The sequence below is a fragment of the Sapajus apella genome, unplaced genomic scaffold (assembly GCF_009761245.1).
Source record: "Sapajus apella isolate SASKATOON/1434 unplaced genomic scaffold, GSC_monkey_1.0 scaffold4, whole genome shotgun sequence".
In the NCBI taxonomy this organism is placed as follows: domain Eukaryota; kingdom Metazoa; phylum Chordata; class Mammalia; order Primates; family Cebidae; genus Sapajus; species Sapajus apella.
The window spans coordinates 43,338,296-43,359,646 of record NW_022436944.1 but is presented as its reverse complement, the minus strand read 5'-3'; the positions used below and the strand labels follow the sequence as shown (position 1 = coordinate 43,359,646).

Below are 21,351 nucleotides of genomic sequence, written 5' to 3'. Positions count from 1 at the left end.
CCTCAATAACTTAGCAGTTCCATAACTGATCACTATATTACAGAACTGTAACTGAGGTTGAGAATGAGGTACTAAACTAATACGAAAACGTTAAACTCATACTGTTTCAAAGACGAGGGAAATATAAAACCATTTAGAAACAAATTTTATCTCAGATGATAAATTTGAGAACTTGAAAGTATACATTTCAGTTATTCAAGAAATTCACGCACCTTCCAAAAAGGCATGATTGGATAAATTTTTCATCTTATGGAAAATTATCTTCTTTATCTGGCTACAGGGTGAACATTCCTAATCCAAAAAGCTGAAATCTGAAACGCTCCCAAATCAAAAACTTTGAGCACTGACATGACACAAGTGGGAAATTCCACACCTGACCCCTTGTGGCAGGTCCCAGTCAAATGGCAGGCACATAACACACAGTTTATTCAGCGTCCTCATGGGAAAAATGAAGCCTTCAGTCTATGTGTATATGGTGTGTAAGAAACATAAATTAATTTCATGTTTAGACTTAGGCCACATCTTGAAAACAGCTCATTATGTATGTACATGCAAATATTCCAAAATTCAAAATCTGAAATCCAAAAGGTTTCTGGTCCCAAGCATTTCAGGTAAGGGACACTCAACCTGTACTTTATTAATCCTATATATTAGCTTTTAAAAAGCAACCTTTTTTTTTTTTTTTAATTGTACTTTAAGCTCTTGGGTACATGTGCACATCCTGCAGGGTTGCTGCATAGGTACACACGTGCCATGGTGGTTTGCAGTCTCTATCCCCACATCACCTACATCAGGCATTTCTCCCGGTATTTTCCCTCCCCAGCCTCCCCGCCCCCTGCTGTACCTCCCCTAGCCCCGCACCCCTCAACCTACCCCAGTGTTTGATGTTCTCCTCCGTATGCCCATGTGTTCTCATTGTTCAACATCCGCCTATAAGTGAGAACATGCAGTGTTTGGTTTTCTGTTCTTGTGTCAGTTTGCTAAGAATGATGGCTTCCAGATTCATCCATCTCTTCATAAAGGACACGAACTCGTTGTTTTTTATGGCTGCATAGTATTCCATGAGTATATGTGCCACATTTTCTTTGTCCAGTCTATCACTGATGGGCATTTGAGTTGGTTCCAGGTCTTTGCTACTGTAAACAGTGCCACAATAAATATACGTGTGCATGTGTCTTTATAATAGAGTGATTTATAATCCTTTGGGTATATACCAGTAATGGTTTTTTAAGGGGAAAATCTCACACACCCTAACTATTCCAGCTGTCACAGTTTTGTTCCTTTTAACTGCTACCATACACATGGCCTCTCCCAAACAATATAACAGTATATAACTCTTTACGTTTGTACAATGCTTTAGTGTTCTAGAAGTTTTCATATATATGATCATATATGATCCTATGAGGTAGGTGGAGTAAATCTGGTAAAGGAAATGTACTTGCTTGATTTCACAGTGGCAGCTCTTGTGCTAAAACTCAGAGGTTTTGACACTAGGAGAAGAAAGTGCTCAGTAGGCTTTTAGTGAATACATGAACAAGACTACCAGATGAATTATCTTACTACTATATACCACACTTTGTTCTATATGCTTTCCAATATTTTTCTCTAATTATTTGAAGTGAATCAGGCTTTTTTCAACACCTAAGATTACAAACTAAAGTCAAGAGGCTATATCTCATATTTATTCCATGTCCCCACAGCTCTGAGTACCTGCGGGCAGAATGATTATTATAGACTGATTAAAATGTCAATCTATGAGTCCCAAATGTATTCATGGTTGTTGAGCTGCATCATAAAAAATGACAAACTAAACTGGAAAACACTAAAAGGTTAAAAAAAAAAGTTAGTTCCCCTCAAGAATTTGTATAAGACCTTAAAACAAAATTTAAGCTCATGTTCTGAAGAAATATTAACAAATGAATTAAGACCCATTAGTAATTGGATTGTAAATAATATTTTTGGGTTTAAGTATGGGCTTACGCATTTCAAAAAGCATTATTCTCCTAAACTATTGATGGTGGTAGGCCCAGCAAAGACATAAGACCTGTACAATTCACCTACCTGTAAGAATGAAGCAAAAGTGTCCCATACTGAGTATAATTAATATAAAAAATTAAAGATTGCATTTTAAGAAAAAAATGTTTTCACCAATAAACATAATCCCAATTAATGAGTTTTGTACACATAAAAATGATTTAATAATAAAAGAGTCAATGTGACCTCCAAATGAATTTTCTAATCATCTTCCTTTTACTAATACCAGCCCAACTGATGAGACTTCTACATGCAGATGAAAGGGAAAATCTTTATTAAGAGATACTGACAACCAACCAATCTAGGGTCACACAAAAGTAACAAGATGCTTATATGTATGCTTACTTTTTAGAGAACAATAGACATGCAGAATTTCTCTGCCCTAGTAACTACACAGAAATATTTGTTACATGAACTATATTAAGATGATAATGAAAAATACATTATATGCCTTCATCATCCCCAAACAAATGAAAAAAGGAAATGCATGCAAGCCTTATAAATACCAATAGCATCAACAAACAATTTTTGAGCCTTTATATGCCAGGCACTACTCTGAGTGCTTTATATATATTAACTCATACAATCCTCACGGAACCCCATGTGGTTTTACAGATGAAGAAACTGAGGCACTAAGAAGGTATGTAACTAACCAAGAGGCTACGTATATGTAGTCCAGCCAGTCTCTCCAAAAGAAACCACTGTGTAACACTGCCTCTAACTCAATGTAACAGGTGCTGTGGGTGCCCTGGGAAGAAAAAATTACAGAATGGAAGCAAAATTTGAGCTAAGCCTTGAAGAACAAATGAAAGAGAGAGAGAAAGGACCATGCGGGTGCACATGTATAGGAAAAAGTTTTCCATCTCTGCTACTACTGTTTGGCCTCTGCATACACAGGACACAGGCAGAAGTCAAAACAGGGATAGAGAGATAGGCAGTCCAGACATTCACAGGAAGTATTTAAGAGCACACTTAAGCCAATGCTGACTTTGACAGTAGTCTTTCCTGTTCTCCAGATGTAACATTCCTGACAGTTTTCTCAGTGGCAAAAATGAAGAAGAATATATGCTGACCAACTTAATTGTGTGTTCCAAGAGATGGGAGCTAGACATATACTGACATGCTACCAGCAACAACAACTTCTCCTGTGAGAAATAATCTATCGTAAGAGAAAGACGGTAAATAATGATACACACTGAACCAGCTGTGTTCAGTCCATAGGCAAAAAAAAAAAAAAAAAAAAAAAGAGTTCTCAAAAGCATTCTTAAGCCCCAAAGCCTGATTGAGTACCATTCAGATGAACAGAACTCTGCTTCTCTAAGGGAAGGCCTTCCCTCCTGAGCCCAATTAGGGAGTCTGGTTGGATAGGTAATATGGATAATCCTTCAAAATTACTAAAGAAATCACCCTTGAAATCTCAATGCCACTAGATAGTCTTTATTTACTTATTACTTTCCTGGTGAAGAAAGTCATTACAATTTTATTCTACTTTTGTATTCACTTGAAAATTTCATTAATGATTAATTTTAGTGGTACTCACTAAAAACTGGGGACTCTCTTTTTCTCTCAACTGCATGGAAACCTCTCTCCTGGTTTTCCTCCTACCCCCTAGATGGCAAACTCCTTACGACTCCTCTGCTGGCTGCTAGTTCACCCATTTCTGAATGTTATGGTTTCAGGGGGCTTGGTTTTGAGTATTTCTGTCTGTCTATACTCTTTCCACACACAAATTCATCATTCCCTACAGATTTAAATATTTCTATGATGACAATTCAAATTGGTATTTCCAGCTCTCCACTGAGTTCCAAACTCAAGTTCAGTTGCCTATTTGACATCTCCATTGGATGTCTCGCAGACATTTCAGATTTAACATATAAAAAACAGAACTGTTGATCCTGTCCATCAAACCAAACCACCTACCTTCCAGAAATTTTCCCCATCTTAAAACAGGCACCACCACTTTCCCAACAGACTTAAACCCAAGCCCATGATTTATGTCCCTGTTCTAACACTCCCCCTAACTCTGCCATTTACCCATCAGCAAATCCTGTCCATCTGCCTTCAAAAAACATACTTCAAATTGCCCTCTTTCCATCTCCACTGCTACTAGCATAATCCAGAACACCATCCTCTCACCCAAAGACTGTCAGCCTCTAGTCTTTGATCCAGTCTAGCAGCCAGACTGATCTTAGTAAAAGCCAAACTCTGCTTGAATTGGCCACAACCTCATTCTGTCACCTTGTATTGTACAACAATATCCCCCTGCCCACTCCTCACTCCCCTTCAATCCAGCCACGTCAGACTTGTTCCGGCTAGCTCCCTGAACATCAGAGATACCTGCTTTTGAGCTTCAGCACATGTACTTTGTTACACTAACGGTCCCCCACACCTTATGTACCTAACACCTTTTAGTTCTCAAGATGTCACCTCCTTAGAAAAGCCTGCTCAACCCAAACTAAAAGTAGAAACCCACTCTAAACCTCATCCCTTGTTTTCTTCATAGCAATTATTACGTGTTTACTTCCCCAGCTCATCATAAAGGCATTTTTTCTGTTTTGTTTTTAAACGAGTTCCTGTCTGTCTTCACAGCTAAAACATAAGCTCCACAAAGGCTGGAGATCCCCTCCACCTTATTCATAACTGCATCCCCAGTATACAGCACAGTGCTGATCACGTATTGGACCTTAGATAATATTTAATGTTAAATGAATGTTAACCTCAAAATAATCTTAGCTTATCTCATATCACTTAACCTAGGAGTTATTTTCCGAACACATCAGCACCTGACATTCTTTCAAGAGCATAATTTTATCTGCTATTTCCCAGGCCCCCAATACCATTTTGAACCTATCTGTGGATTTACCTATTAAATTCTGACTAGCTGCTTTATCAAACATGGAGACTACTCTTAAGCCTGTGGCAAACTCTTACCCCTCAACAACATGATAAAACACATCCAACCCTAATTCAAGCCTAATTCTAATAAACACTTAGAAAGAGACATTTATTCTAAGCCATTAGAGATTAGTACAGCTAGAGACTGCCCACCCCCCACATCCCTCCAAAGCCTCCAAAAGACTATGAGGCATCAATCCCAACCATCCCTCACTGTATCTAACTTATAAAGTCAATGCTGTAAACATACAAATATTGATTTAAACCTACCTAATCTCTTACCTAGAAAAGTGTGCTTACAAAAATACAGGGTCTACTTTCTAAATTAATCAAGTTAATTTAGATTAATTAAATTAATTAATTCCTGGCTGGATTCCCAGCTGACAGGGTTGACCATGGAGGAGCTCAAGGTCAATGAGTGAATTTGAATGTATGTGTCCAACTGAACATCAATTTCTGACTATCTTCCACACAGAAGACTGAAGATCTGCTCAACCAAAATTTACCAAACTCTCTAAACTCCAGTGAGGAGTCCCTAGCTGGCTGATTACAAAGCTGTGTTCAGTTTAGTCATGTCCCACTCCAAAAATCTCACTTCTCAAGATGATGGGAAACTGGAGAAGGATGACATCAGAAACCACGTACAACACTATTTATCTGTACAGAGATTTTGTCAGCAACCAACTCACCAACCCACACTCAAGTAAGCTCAAAAATCAGAAGTCTGTTTAACAGCTTTTTCCCCGACCTCAAAGTTAAGATACGTCAGACCAATACATAATTGAAGAAGGAAAAAAAAATCAATGTAGGATAACTGCCATTTGATAATTTTGATAAATATTTACTTAATGTTTTATAACAGCTATATTTACACATTTGATAGAGGCTATTTAACCCCTGAATTTACTATTTAAAACACTCTGTCCATTATAATATATTCAGAATACCATCTGTGATTCATATCCCATGAGTATGTAGTTTTTAAATACTGCATATTTTCACCTCATACTACATAGTAAACTATTAATTTCCTATTAATGCAGATAATCAGGAACTGAGTAAATCTGCTAAATATTGGAGGCTACTTTTAATGTTCTCTTTGGGGTTCATTTTACCTTTTAAGCAAAGCTTATAATGACGTTCTTTTGCTATTTTAACATTAATAACTAAAGCCACTTAGGGATCATCCAAGCCATGCAAGTAGTCCCAGAAGTGCCTTATAAACACTCAAATTTAGAGTAAAATGCATAAGGTGTTGTTCCAATGTTTAGGATATCATCCAAAAAACAAAGTATCTATTATATAAACTCTAAAAATTTCCAAATAATTTTACTATGCAACAAAACCGTAAATTGAATTGCTTGGTTCCCTCCTCTTAAAATGCAAATTTATCTGTTCTCTTCCACCCACTTGAAATCTCAGGGGTTTGCAATGTAGGACCATAACACTGTTTAGTATCATTTATGAATCGGACCATTACAGAGCATTTACTGAAGTGATGTACAAGGGCTTTGATAAGAATGCAAATATTTTACCCTAAACTAAAAATAAAAGACTGATACTATTCTTTTCCAATAGTAGCATAGGAGAGCATAGGAGAGAAGCTCCTGTGCCTCAACTTAGTCAAGGGAGCCTGATTCTCAAACTCTTAAAGTCCTACTTTCTCACATTTTCTAAACCATCTCATTTTGCCACTACAGTCTCAGGCTACTGTCAACTCCCTCATTCCATCCCATCCCTACAGACCCTGTTACTCACCAACTAACCAGCCACCCAGAATCCAAAGACTGCAAATGCAGGGCTCCATCTGCCTGTTAACTTGAGCCTGACGCCAAAATGTTCATGATTAAAGCAATGAACAGCTGTGACACTCTTAGCAAACCTCCCTACCTTCAGGCAAAGATTTCCCTTAAGTACGTGCAGCTGGATCTGTCACCTTCCTCCAGTTCACCACTTGCATGCTGGTCTCAAATCATTCTACTCAAACTACACCACAGAATTTTGCCCTTGCCTATAGGCATGATGGTCATCTTCTCATAGGATTAGGCAAAGTTTTTAAATAAGTATCTCTTAATCTATTATAAATGATACAATATATGTGCGAAGAGCAAAGGTTATTTCTTTAGTGTATTCTATCATTTAAGGTCTCTTAAAAACTTTGACTTCTCTTTTAATCCGAAGATTTCTTGGCTCCTGCAACATTTTTATGGGGGAAGGAAAACACATCCCAAATAAGCCACAACTTTTCTTCACTAACACATTTATTCAATTTTTGAGGATGTATTAATAATATTTTTTCCAGGACCAAAGGGAAGAGGGGGAAATCACAAGGATTCTAAACAGCTCGTTACATAGTTTGATAAACCTGAAAGAGTGTATACCAACCAAACGACCAGTCAAAAGATTTACATTAGATGGTGAACGCAATATATGTTAACATTTGATTAATGGTAATATTTTTATTTCTTGACTATGTCAGATAAATGGTATTTATGAAACAACATGTAATAATCTGAGACACAGCAAACTGATGGATATTTTGAAATATACATTTGGTCTTCAACACTGTTTTCCTGGCATATTAACTCCTAAAATCCCTGGAATCTACAAAGTGATGTCTTTTTGTATGCCAAGATTGATGGCTGGCTGGCAGCCCTTAGGCAGCTTCAGCATAGAGACTGGTTAACAGAAGAAAGGCCAAAGCATGATGAAAGGGTTTGGCCCTGACCTCCAACTTCCAGGGCAGAGAGGGGACTGAAGGTTAAGTTCATAGCCACTGGCCAATGATTTAACCAATCATGCCTAAGTAATAAGGTCTCCATAAGAGGTCCAATAAGAACATTGGTTGGGAGGGCTTCCAGACAGCTGAAGGTATGAAGGCTGACATGAAGGTGAATAGGAACTCATCCAGGAGCCAGGAGGGCAGCATACTCCAACTCCATGGGGAGAAAAGCTCCTGTGCTCAGGACCCTTCCAGACCTTACCCTATATATCTCTTCATCTGGCTGTTTACTTGTAGCCTTTAAGATGTCCTTTGTAATATACTGGTAAACAGTAATATCCTGAGTTCTGTGAGGCACTCTAGTAAATTAGTCAAATCCCAATGTGGGGTCTGTGGGAACCCTAATTTGAAGCAAGTCAGACGTTCCAAGAGGCCTGGACTTGAGAATGGCAGGAAGGAGGATGTAGTTTTTGGGACTAAGTCCTCAACCTGTAGTTTCTGAGTCTACCTCCAGGCAGTGTCAGAATTGAATCAGTGGACACTGATTCAACCGCTTGATGATTTGAAGAACTGACTGTTTGCCTGGTGTGCGAAGAGAAACCCCCAAACATTTGGTTACAGAAGTCTTCTGTGTTGATTGTTGTTTAATGAGAAAAATTTTAAAAGCCTTCAGAGTTTGTGTGTTTTTTTCCCACACAAAATCCCTATCCTCAAAGCAGACTCATTTATTCATGTCCCTCCTATTGGCTTCTCTTCCTACAAATCTAAGTTTTGAGAAAAGAAGGAAATAAAGGCCTCACTAACCAATGAAGATATGGAACCAATAACAAGTAAACAAGCTGCTTTAAGTAGGCCAATGAAGTATATAAATTACCTACCACTGGATCCAAGAGGGCAAAGGGAGGGAAAATGAGTCACATCTATGGGTGAAGAAGACAAAAGCTGATAAAAATCTGCTTCATTTGTTTATGGTCCAGCAGCTGAGAAACACCATTCTAGTACTACCACCACCCATCTGATAACTGAAAATCTCTCTGAAATAGCAAATAGATTTATTTTCAGTTCCTCTAAAGATGGAGCTCTCCTTATGTACTGATGCTTCCCATCATTTCTCTAGACAGCTCTGGCTGAAGATAAAGCCTTTTATCAAGCAAAACATGGTTTCCCTCTAACTTTAACATAGCGCTATTTCTACTACCCAAAATCACACAGAATAAGCTTAATACAGAATGTTAAGGCTCTGAAAACAGTTCAACACTGCTGTCATGACCCCTAGCCTCTCCAGGAAAAATAATTCTAACACTTTTATCTTTTCTTTTTTTGAGAGGCAGTTTTGCTTTTGTTGCCAGGCTGGAGTACAATGGTACAATCTTGGCTCACTGCAACCTCCACTGCCCAGGTTCAAGTGATTCTCCAGGCACCAGCCACCACGCCTGGCTAATTTTTTATATTTTTAGTAGAGACAGGGTTTCACCATGTTGGCCAGGCTGGTCTCCAACTGCTGACATCAAATGATCCACCCGCTTCGGCCTCCCAAAGTGCTGGGATTACAGGCATGAGCCACTGCACCCGGCGAACTCTTTTCTAATGCACTTCATGATCATGGGTAAGAATTCCCAATTTTCCTTATTTACAAGTTTTCTAAATCCTCTAAGTTTATAAAATGCACACATTCTAGCAATGAAATAAGCAACACACTGAACTATCAGGACTGAATACTAGTCCTGATTTTGCCTTTAAACTTCACATCCTTGGGAAAGTCCTATTTCTCTCTCTGGGATGCAGAATCATAGGCTTTCCAGTTTCAGTAGCCTGGAAATCCATAATAAGAACAATCATTTGCAATATTGCTTTCATTTTGTTAAAAAATTTAAAATAAATATCTAACCAATTAATACTTTAATGGTATTGACAAAGGTATTTTACTTAAATTGTCTCCCAAAATAGTTAAGAGTCCTTAGAATATAATAGTGGATAGTAGGGGGGAGACAAATACATAATACAAGTCATTATGTAGTATGTAGTTAGGTATGTATATATGTATGTACACAGTAGAAATACCTAACTACAAGCACCATCTAAATGACCTCATAGTTTACTCTTACCCAATATAAGCCTAAGTTTAAGCATACACTTAAATATACATTTAAGCTTAAGAAGTCATTTTTCTAGATCTATGCTATGCAATACAGTAGGTACAAGTCACATATTAGTACCTAAATTAAAATTAAAAATCAGTTACTTAGTTGCACTAGTCACCTTTCAAGTACTCAACAGCCACATATGGCTAGTGGCCACTGTACTGGACAAGGCAGATAAAGAACACTTCATCGTAACAGAAAGTCCTACTGGGACAGTGCTGTTCTAGAGTGGTTCATCTAAATATGTTTTGCAAATGGAAACAGAAAAGCAAGACATCAAAACACTTGAGCTCTGATGTCAGAAACGAGGTTGAAATCCTAGTTCTGCCATTTACTTCCTACGTGACCTTCAGCAAGTTATTCCTTAACCCATCTAAGCCTGTCTTCCCATCTATAAAATGCTGTATGAAACTACTATCCACCTCAATGCAAAAGCATAGAATGACACAACAGGCCAGGCGTGGTGGCTGATGCCTGTAATCCTAGCGCTTCGGGAGTCAGAGGTGGGTGGATCACAAGGTAAGGAGTTCAAGACCAGTCTGGCCAAAATGGTGAAACCTCGTCTCTACTAAAAATACAAAAATGAATTGGGCACAATGACAGGCACCTGTAGTCCCAGCTACTTGGGTGGCTGAGGCAAGAGAATCACTTGAGCCTGGGAAGCGGAGGTTGTAGTGAGCCAAGGTCGTGCCACTGCACTTCGGCCTAGACGATAGACTCAGACTTTGTTTCAAAAAAAAAAAAAAGAATGACACAACAGACTTTGGGGACTCAGGGGAAAAGGGTGGGAAGCGCAGGTGGGATAAAGAACTTCAAAGTGGCTTCAGGGTATACTGTTCAGGAAGTGGGTACACCAAAATCTCACAAATCACCACTAAAGAATTTACTTATGTAACCAAATAACCGCCTGTTTCCCCAAAACCTATGCAAATAAAAAGATAATAACACTACTATCTACCTCAAAGATAATCATAAAGATTACATGAGATAATGCTGGTAAAGCATTTAGCACACTGCCTCAAATACTGAAAACATTCAATAGCTGTTAGCTCCCTATTATAATTAATTGTATTTACTAATTCATAGATATCTTGAAATGAATGCTACCCGAAATGCAGGGATTAAAGAAAGAGCTCTTGCCAGAGTGGGTGAAACAAGTAAAAGAGTTGTAATCTGAAGCATCAGGAGAAGTGACAGTAGTGGGATGCTGAAAGGGGGATACTGGATTCAAGGTAGGGGAAATGTCAGATACTGAAGCAGAAATCTTGGCTTTGGTGTAGGAGTGCTGCCTCTCCTTTTGGTCATTTCAAATTATTACTAGGCCTCATCTTCCAAATAGGTGAAAGTGTGTGGAGAGGGTCTACCTGCTGTGTATTGAAGTAGGAAATGAATTTTAGCTTATGGCTTTGTCTGATTCTATTAAACGTTTTAGAAGAAAGTGCTGCTTCTACACAAATATAGATTGAGATATACCTTTAAAGGGATCTCATTAGGTCCCTAAAGTATGCAGACATTCTGTTTGACAGCTCTAAATAAACATTTATTTAGAAACATAGCCCAAAAAGCAAACCGACAACACAAATGCAAAAATCAAATTTTACACTGTTTTAAAATGTACTGAAAAAGTTTATCTGTTTGCAATAAAGCTTAGTTAAATAAATTTTATATCAATGAGTATAATAATCACTGTAAAGAAAAGATTTGGACACATGAAAGAATATAGTTTCAGGATCTCTTAAAAGATAAAGGGGATACGGGAATTAAAATATTACATGATGGAGAGTAATATGACACTTCTTATCTCTAAAGTGCTTAGGTAGTAAATCTGAAATAATAACCATTATAAAGCTAGGCAAACTAAACAATGAAATGTTCTGTTGCTATAATAAAATATACTCCCAGTGTGATCATTTAATATATATTTTTCAGACACATTATTTTACTGTTCTTAAAGCAGCAAAGAATTAAAACAACAACATTAAAAGATCACAAATAATGGGCACTAACTTCACTTTATTATTCAACATTTTCTTTTATTGGCAAATAAATATTTTTAAAACTCTGATTAAAGGCAGACTTAAAACAATAACATTTTGAAAGTACAGGTACATGACAGCAAACAATTATACATGAAGTTCCCCATTTGAAATAACAAGCAGTCATCATTTTAAAATTCTATGTTGGTTGTACCCCAAGTGAAAAGTCAGCCTCAAGGTAAAGGCAAAGAGAAAACATACTCTTGGCAGTAATGAAGGAGCTCATCTTAAAAATTATAAAAGAAAGTACAGAAATGAGAATATAAACCAAGCTTGAAACTTTTGAAACTCTGAACTGCCAATGGAACATACGGCAAGACCATGCCCTCTCACTGTCTCTCACACAGTACACATAACTCAACTCTGCAGCCATCCTACTTGCAGGTGGTACTCCATTCTTGTTCACTGTTCTAGTCACTTCATACATGCATCTCCAATGTTATTTAAAGGTTTTTGGCTTCAAAGAGTCCATGCAAAGCCACTCAACAATAGGAACTGAGTCAAGAACTCACAGGACTGAATAAAATATATCCCTCAATTAGCAGTTTTAGATAAAGGAAGAAGAGATGGATACAAATAATTCAGTACCCTAAAAAAAATAACATAGGTACTCAATGTATATTTAAATTTTATCATCTTAATGACTCCTCTTAAAAAAATGCTGGAGTTTTGCTAACCAATACACATTCATGTAAACTTTCAGTTATTCATATTGTAAGTTTACCAATAATATGCCTCACTCTAAAAAGACTCTGAACTGGCTTACAAAAACTTATGTAGTGTGAAAGTACAAAATGAAGATATGGATACAAAAGAGGGAAAAGGTTAGAAAAATAAAATACAACAAAGGGCTGAGGTTTCTACACAAAAATGTAATTAATTACTAATACTGAGGAGCAAATAAGGCTATGAGTTTCCAGGTAGCCAAACTAGATAAAGAGGGACATGTTATCAATTTTAAGATCTGCAGAGGTCATAGAGACAAATCCGTTTCTGCCAATAGTATCACCATTTTAGTCTACAAATACACTTTTTAAAGAATGACTCTTTTAAGTCATTCTTGACATCACTGTCTCTCAAAACCACACCATTAACAAGGTAGGCCAGATCCAAAATGTCTCCTGTTTCCCCTGTCTTTTTTTGTCTTCCTAGTATCACATCGCCAGGTCTTAAATCACCTTGAACCTGCATTCATGCAACACTTTTCTTAGTGGATTCCCAAACTCTTTATGTCTTTCTCCACTCCATATTACAAATTAATTTCTAAGACATGATTTTTTAAAATCAAAACTTCAATTTCATTCTCTTTTACTCAGTATTTAAACCTCAAACTATAGCGACTATTAATTTTAACACCCTTCCTAGACAGAGAGCCATAACAAATCTTACCTCCCACATGGGAAGGAGGCCAACTCTCACTGTCACAAAAATGAGTATATTAAATTCTCCCCTTTTATGTTTCTGCTCCCATTCATTCTCTTACCTAAAGCCATCCCTATTTCCTTTTACCTTTCCAAATCCTATTCATTCTTCAAAGCCAAGTTCACATCCTTCCTTAAAGTTGTTTTCCCGGCCGGGTGCAGTGGCTCACACCTAATAATTCCAACACTTTGGGAGGCTGAGGGAACCTTGAACAAGTTGCTTAGGAGTTTTAGAGAGTAGCTAAAAAGACTAAATGACATCACATACAGAAATCCTTCAAAAGTTAAAAAATGCTGTACAAATATTACAATAACCAGAGAAGAAAAATAATTACTGATAATAATTAGATTTTGCATTGGCTGTTCTTTGTAGAGATCACACATATAGACATTGTTCCCAATTTCTGTCTCAATACCTTCCTATTCTATCATATAACTTCAAAAATTAACCCCACACACACTTTCCCTACATACCATTTTAGTTACTATGATCTGGAAAATACACTTTTCAGCCAGGTACAGTGGCTCACACCTGTAATCACACCACTTTAGGAGGCCAAGGCCGGCAGATCACTTGGGGTCAGGGGTTCAAGACCAGTCTAGCCAACATGGTGAAACCTGTCTCTACTAAAAATACAAAAATTAGCCAGGCATGGTGGCATGCACCTGTAGTCCCAACTACCCAGGAGGCTGAGGCAGGAGAATAGCTTAAGCCTGGGAGGCGGAGGTGCAGTGGACCAGGATGATGTCATTGCACTCGTCTGGGCAACAGAGCAAGACACTGTCTCAACAACAACAAAAACAAAAAACCCTTTCCTCTATAAAATGGCTCCTATGATTAGTAAGATGACACAGTAGTTAGGTTTATGTCCAGTCACAGCCTCTTCCTATTTCCACTGGGAATGCCTTACCTAATGAGTTCATGAGAAAAGTAAACCAGTTGGAAGACTTCTACTTTCTGAATCAAAACTCAGTAAAGCTGTAGTAATCAAGACAGCATGTTACTGGCATAAGGACATACAGACCAACTGAACCAACCTGAGAGTTCAGCAATAAATCTTCATATTTATGATCCACTAATTTCCAACAAGGGTATCAAGATAATTCAATGTGAAAACTAGTCTTTTCAGTGAATGGTGCTGGGACACTGGGTTTACACACAACTCAAAAGGAATGAAGTTGGACCCCAATATCATATCACATACAAAAATTAACTGAAAAGGGATCAGAACCCAAAATGTAAAAGCTAAAACTGTAACATTCTTAAGAAAAAATATAGACTTATCTTTGTGGCCTCGGATTAGGCAATGGTTTATTAAATATGACACCATATGCACAAGCAACAAAAGAAAAAACAGATATTCAAACTTCGTAAAAAGCAAAATTTTCTATGTTTTAAAGGTCACCATCAAGAAAGTAAAAAAAAAAAAAAAATCCACAGAATGGAGGAAGATATTTGCAAATTATGTAACTGATGTACAGGACTTATATCCAAACAATAAAAAGACAAGTCATTAAAAAATGGAACAGGATTTGAACTAAAGTTTCTCCAAAGAAGATATACAAATGGATAATGAGCACGTAAAAAGATGCTCATCCATCATCCATCAGTATAACGCAAATCAATACCACAACAAAATGCCACTTCATACCTACTAAGACGGCTATCATTAAAAAAAAAAAAAAAAAAAAAAATGCCGGGTGTGGTGGCTCACGCCTGTAATCCAAGCACTTTGGAGGCCAAGGCAGGTGGATCACCTGAGGTCGGGAGTTCAAGACCAGCCTGACCAACATGGTGAAACCCCGTCTTTAAAATAAATAAAATAAATAAATAAAAAGAGGAAAACAACAAGTGCTGTCAAGGCAGTGGAGAAATTGGGCCCTCATATACTGCTAGCAGGAGAAACTGGACCCTAATACACTGCTGGCAGGAAACAGAGACTTACTATATAACCCAGCAATTCCACTCCTAGGTATATAACCTATGAGAAATGAAAACAAGTATCTACCCAAAAACCTGTACATAAATGTTCATAACAGCATTATTAACAGTAGCAAAAAAGTAGAAACAAAACAAATATCCATCCACTGATGAGTAGAAAAATAAAACACGGTATATCCATAAAAATTATTTGGTAACAACTAGGAATAAAGGCCAGAGCAATTAGGCAAGAGAAAGAAATAAAGGGCATCCAAATTGTAAAGCAAAACATCAAATTAGCCTTGTTCCTAGATTACATGATGCTAAAACCTGAAGACTCTATCAAAAAAATAAACTGTTAGAACTGTCAACAAATTCAGCAAAATTATAGAATGCAAAATCAACACACAAAAATCAGTACCATTTATATATGCCAGTAGCAAATAACCTGAAAAAAAAAATCAAGGAAGCAATCCTATTTACAATAGCTACAAAAATTATAAAACACCTAGGAATCAATCTAACCAAAGAAGTGAAAGTGTCATACAAAGAAAACTATAAAACTCTGATGAAATAAACGGGACACCAAAAAAAAAGGAAAGGTATTCCATATTCACGGATTGGAAGAACTATAATAATATTGTTAAAATGACAACACTAAAAGCAATTTACAGATTCAATACAATCCCTATCAAAATACCAATAACATTCTTCACAGAAATAGTAAAAAAAAAAAAAAAAAAAAAAAATTCTAAAATTTATATGGAACCACAAGACTATGAATAGCCAAAGCAATCCTGAGCAAATGGAATGAAGCTAAAAGAGGCATCCCATTACCTGACTTCAAAATTTATTACAAAGCTATAGTAATCAAAACAGCACGGTACTGGCATAAAAACAAACACACAGATCAATGAAACATATGAGAGAACCCAGGTATAAATCTGTGCATTTACAGCCACCTCCTCTTTGACAAAAGCATTAGAGCATGCAATGGGAAAAGAAGAGTCTTTTCAATAAATGGTGCTGGGAAAACTGGATAACTATATATACATAATGAAACTAGACCCCTTTCTCTCACCATACGCAAAAAAAAAAAAAACAAACCAAAATGGACTGATGACTTGAATCTAAGACCTGAAACACTATAGCACAATGGTCTGGGCAAAGATCTCTTGTGTAAGACCTCAAAAGCACAGGCAATCAAAGCAAAAATAGATAACTGGGATTACATCAACCTAAAAGCTTCTGCACAGTAAAGGAAACAATCAATGAAGTGAAGAGTCAACATACTGAATGAAAGAAAATATTTGCAAACTATCCATCTAACAAGGGATTAACAACCAGAATATACACAGAATATACAAAGAGCCCAAACAATTTGACAGCAAAGATATATATAAAATCCAATTTAAGCAAAGGAGCCAGGCACAGCAGCTCATGCCTGTAATACCAGCACTTTGGGAGGCCAAGGCAGGTGTTATCACTTAAGGTCAGGAGTTTGAGACAAGCCTGGACAACATGGTGAAATCCCATCTCTACTAAAAATACAAAAATTAGCTGAGAGTGGTGGTGTGCACCTATAATCCCAGTTATTCAGGAGGCTGAGGCAGGACAATTGCTTGAACCCAGGAGGCAGAGGTTGCAGTGAGCCAAGATCATGCCACTGCACTCCAGCCTGAGTGACACAGCAAGATTCTATCTGGGGAGGGAAAAAAAAAAAATAAGTATATATTTTTTTTTTTTTTTTACTATATATGTGTACACACACACACACACACACACACACACACACACACACACACTAGCCGAGCATGGTGGCACGTGCTTATCGTTCCAGCTACTCAGGGGTCTGAACCAGGAGAATCACTTGAACCCAGAAGGCGGAGGTTGCAGTGAGCTGAGATAAAATCATCAGCTCTCGTGAGACTTATTCATTACCAAGAGAACAGTATGGGGGATACTGCCCCCATGATTCAATTATCTCCCACCAGTCCCTCCCACACACATGGGAATTATGGGAGCTACAATTTAAGATGAGATTTGAGTGGGAGCACTGCCAAACCATATCAGTATATATCCAAAAGAAAGGAGATTAACATATGAAAGAGATCTGCACCCCCATGTTTACCCAAGTACCATTCATAATAGCCCAAATATGGAATCAACCTAAGTGCCCATTAACAGATGAATGAACAAAGAAAATGTGGTATATACTTACAATGGAATATTTAATTCAACCATAAGAAAAATGAAATCCTGTCATGTGCAGCAACATGGATGGAACCACAGGGGAAGGTTAAGTGAAATAAGCCAAGCAGAGAATGACAAATGTCACATATTCTCACTATTACATGAGAACTAAAAATGTAGATCTCAAAGACAGAGAGTAGGCTGGTAGTTACCAGAGGCCAGGAAGAGAAGCGGGGAGGATAATGGGGAAAAAAGTAATATAAATGTATATTCACCAAACTTTACACTAAAAATGGTAAAAAAAAAAAAAAAAAGATGAATCATGTATATTTTACCTAAATTAAAAATCTATTTTTCAAAAAAGTACTAATGTATGCAGCAACATGGATGAAACTTGAAAATACTACATTTTGTAAAAAATAAAATAAAATAATTTTAAAAGCTAGACACAAAAAGCACGTATTATATGATTTCATTTATACAAAATGTCCAGATAGGGCAAATCTATAGAAACTGAAAGCAGATTAATTGCTGCCTAGGGCTGGTGGTGAAGGAGTTGGGGGAAAATGGGGAAGCAGTGACTGCTAAAAGGCATGGATTATTTTTTGGGGGTGATCAAAATACTGCAAAATAAACTGTGATGATTACAAAACTCTGTGAGTATACCAAAAACCTAAAAGTATAAGTGAATTTTACACTTTATGTCTCAATAAAGCTGTTAACAAATAAAAGACAAAAATAAAAAGCAGCACCAGTGTTCCATGAGCAGATCCTTGAAACACATAGAAATAAAAGTGTAAACTGCTAGTATAACTACATCTTCTTCTACTTGTTCATATCAAAATCCAAATAAATCATTTTACCTTAGTCTTTTCTTACAAAAAGTAATAGGGATTATCTGTCATTCCCCTGACCATAAACATAATACAAACTTTAGCAGCAGCATATCATAATAGCATTTGAACGAGTTAGCTTCTCTACAATGCAGAGGAACAAGTTGTCCTTTGGATGACAACAATTTTAATTTTATTTTTAATCTGGAGATTTTCTGGCCCACTAGCTGCCAGTTCTCCACTAGCACCAAGGAAGTATAAATGAACACACTGACATGCACAGATTTAAGACCTTGCTTTTAACAATTTATGAAGAGCTGTGAAAGTCACAATCTGTAGTCATTTATAAGGAGCAGTGATACTACCTGTTAGAGGTCTGTAAGAATTTGACCCACTCTATCCATCTAAGGTGGTGTGCAAGGCACTGAAGTAGCAAGCAATTCTAACCAACGGCCTAGCACCTCTAACTCAGCAGTAGTATGAAAACATGTATGGATCTATGGATCTGTGAAGGCCTCAGGATAGAGCCCTTGCAAATGTCATGGGTCAGTTATGTTATCCAACATGAGAGTTAAGGCCAAGAAAAATACATTTCCACTATTTACAGGAAATACTCTAAGCATATACCAAATTTCACTCAAATGATGTGTAATTTTCTATGCCTATGGCCCTACAGACTCTATGATTCTATGAGCAGAAATTTTTTCTTAGCTATAAAGTTTTGTTTTTAAATATTTACTCATTAAACTGTAAGTAACGTTTTTAAAAAGGACGACAAATTTAATCCAGCTTCAAAAATAAAACTATCTTACTGAATTTTTACTTCAAAGACAACAATAAAGTGAGAAAAAAACTGAAATATGTAGGGGCAAATATTTCCTATAAGAAATAATTTAATCTACTAAATCATTTGTTGAGTATTCTTTAAAATAATATTTGTTTATTCAAAACCTGGAAAAAATTCAGCCAATACTATATCAGAATAACTTCCTCTAAAAATACCTTGCATAAAACTTTACACTAAATGCTGTGATTCGGGGTGATTTTATATTCTCAACTTGTTTAAATAACAGATTTGCACAACATTTAAACACATACAGTTCTTTCACTATGATTCCAAAAGAAGTTTAGCTAGCTGTCACATAAGAGATGCACCAAAATTCAGTTTCCATCTAACGGGACATACACACAGTATTGGGTTGTACCAGTCTGTTAAGGTTCCTGGAAATAGTATAAACCACACTCTAAATGGAATATGACACACACCAACCCCTACTCAGACAACAAATAGAAAAAAATGTTCTCAACTCTCTGACTGACTAAACAGGTAAACCCACAGATGTTCCTTCACATATAATCTTTACATGTGATAGCAGACTAACAACCTCCTAGGGAACCAAAAGGCAGGGTTTTGAAAGGCATGTGTGATTGGAGAGATAATCCACAAAGGGAGTAGTAGTAAGGGGATGCTTTCTACTGACATGAGGTATGACTTAACTGATTACGTAAAGGACTATGACTTCTATTTGGCAGATAAGTTTAATTTGCTCTATTTTGATAAATTAATCCATTATAGTCATTAGGCCAGTGTAGGCAGTGCAGAACTTGTAAAAATCACCACAAAAGCACTGTTAACTTTGACCAAAAATAAGCCAAACTAACACTATGACCTACCTCTTTCTGAAGATGGTAACCACATTTTCGTTGAAATATAGATGGGCAGATTAACTACAAACCCCAACTAGATATTTTACACGAAACAATCCAAAGACCACAGTGATGCACTTAAACAGCACACCAAACATTCATATAAAGTAACACAAGCACACACAGAAAATGTAAAACTAGTTAATCAACACTTATCAATCAGCCACAGCACAGAGGATCTTTTGCTTGCCAAAGGAAGTGACACACGAAGGTAAATAACCTTTCTCTCTGCCTGACCCAGTCCAAGCAACTGTTTCGGAATCAATAAAAGAGCCAAAACCACTGTACTGCAGACCTAGCTTCTAAAGCAAACTTACCAGCTATCCAATCCTCAGACCACAAGTGAGGATTTCCTTGCAAATTCCCAAGCCAGAAAATTGACTAAAGTAGGTCTCTTTCCTGAAACTGAAGATCTCATGTGTGACTTCTACATTTACAAATGAAAACCTGTAATATACATTTTTCTCTATTTATGAAGAGCTTACATATGAACCATTAACTAAGGCTGAAAGACAAAGTAAACTTCCAAATTTCAGCTGACACTATAAATGTTTCTGTTACTTTAAATAGAACTATGGTTCCATTATTTTAGTTTAAATAATAACCTTTATATAATTCCTTTTTTCAGTCATCTAATAGCAAAATTTCAGTCTATATCACTTGATACTGTATTCAAATTTCATTTATCAAAAATGATCCTTAAACAAACTCATTAAAACAAAGTTGTTTATTCTGCCAATGATTGAGGTTGTCAAAATGTAAGCAAAAAAGCGTATAAATTAAGTTCACCTATTTATCAATTCAATTGTTCATAAAAAAGGTTACAAGAATAGTATATGTAATACATTAATGTTTTTTTTTTAAGATTCAGACCATTAAAACAAATACTATCCTAAGAAACAAAGGATGTTAGGTTTAATTCAAACTGGAGCTTTTCCGCAAATCAATCCATTATAAGCATTGACCACCAAAAGCTAAACAATGATCTGCCATCTGAAACAGCTTTGATGTAATATAGTCCTACGTGTGACAAAAAGTCTTACGTTAAACAGTTTTAGCTAACAAAGAAATATTTGTTCTATTGAAACATTCTTTGAATATAATAGTTTATACACTGTACATGACTCATTTAAAGAACCATATTAGACTCACCACAAAGTAAGTCCTATTAGGATTTTTCCTACACAAAATAGTTGTCAAATAGCCAACTATCAATTAGCCATATGCAAAATTTTCACTTTAATTCTCACCATTGTTATCTTTGTTTTCACATAAAAATAACGTAAGTACAGTCAGAAATCATACCAAGCAATAAATTCTACCTCCATTCAATGTTGGAAAGATTTTTATTTAATCTTCCCTCTCACCTTCAATGCATAAGATTATCATTTTAAACCAGAAAAACTCCAGGTTGGCCTGGTTCCAATGCTGACCTCATATCAAAACAG

General features: G+C 36.6%; 1 protein-coding gene across 3 annotated transcripts in view; it reads right to left on the bottom strand.

The window, feature by feature from the left end:
* UBE2E2 (ubiquitin conjugating enzyme E2 E2) overlaps positions 1-21,351 on the bottom strand; it is a 365,295-nt gene that overhangs the window by 328,157 nt on the left and 15,787 nt on the right. The gene's annotated exons all lie outside the window — the stretch shown is intronic.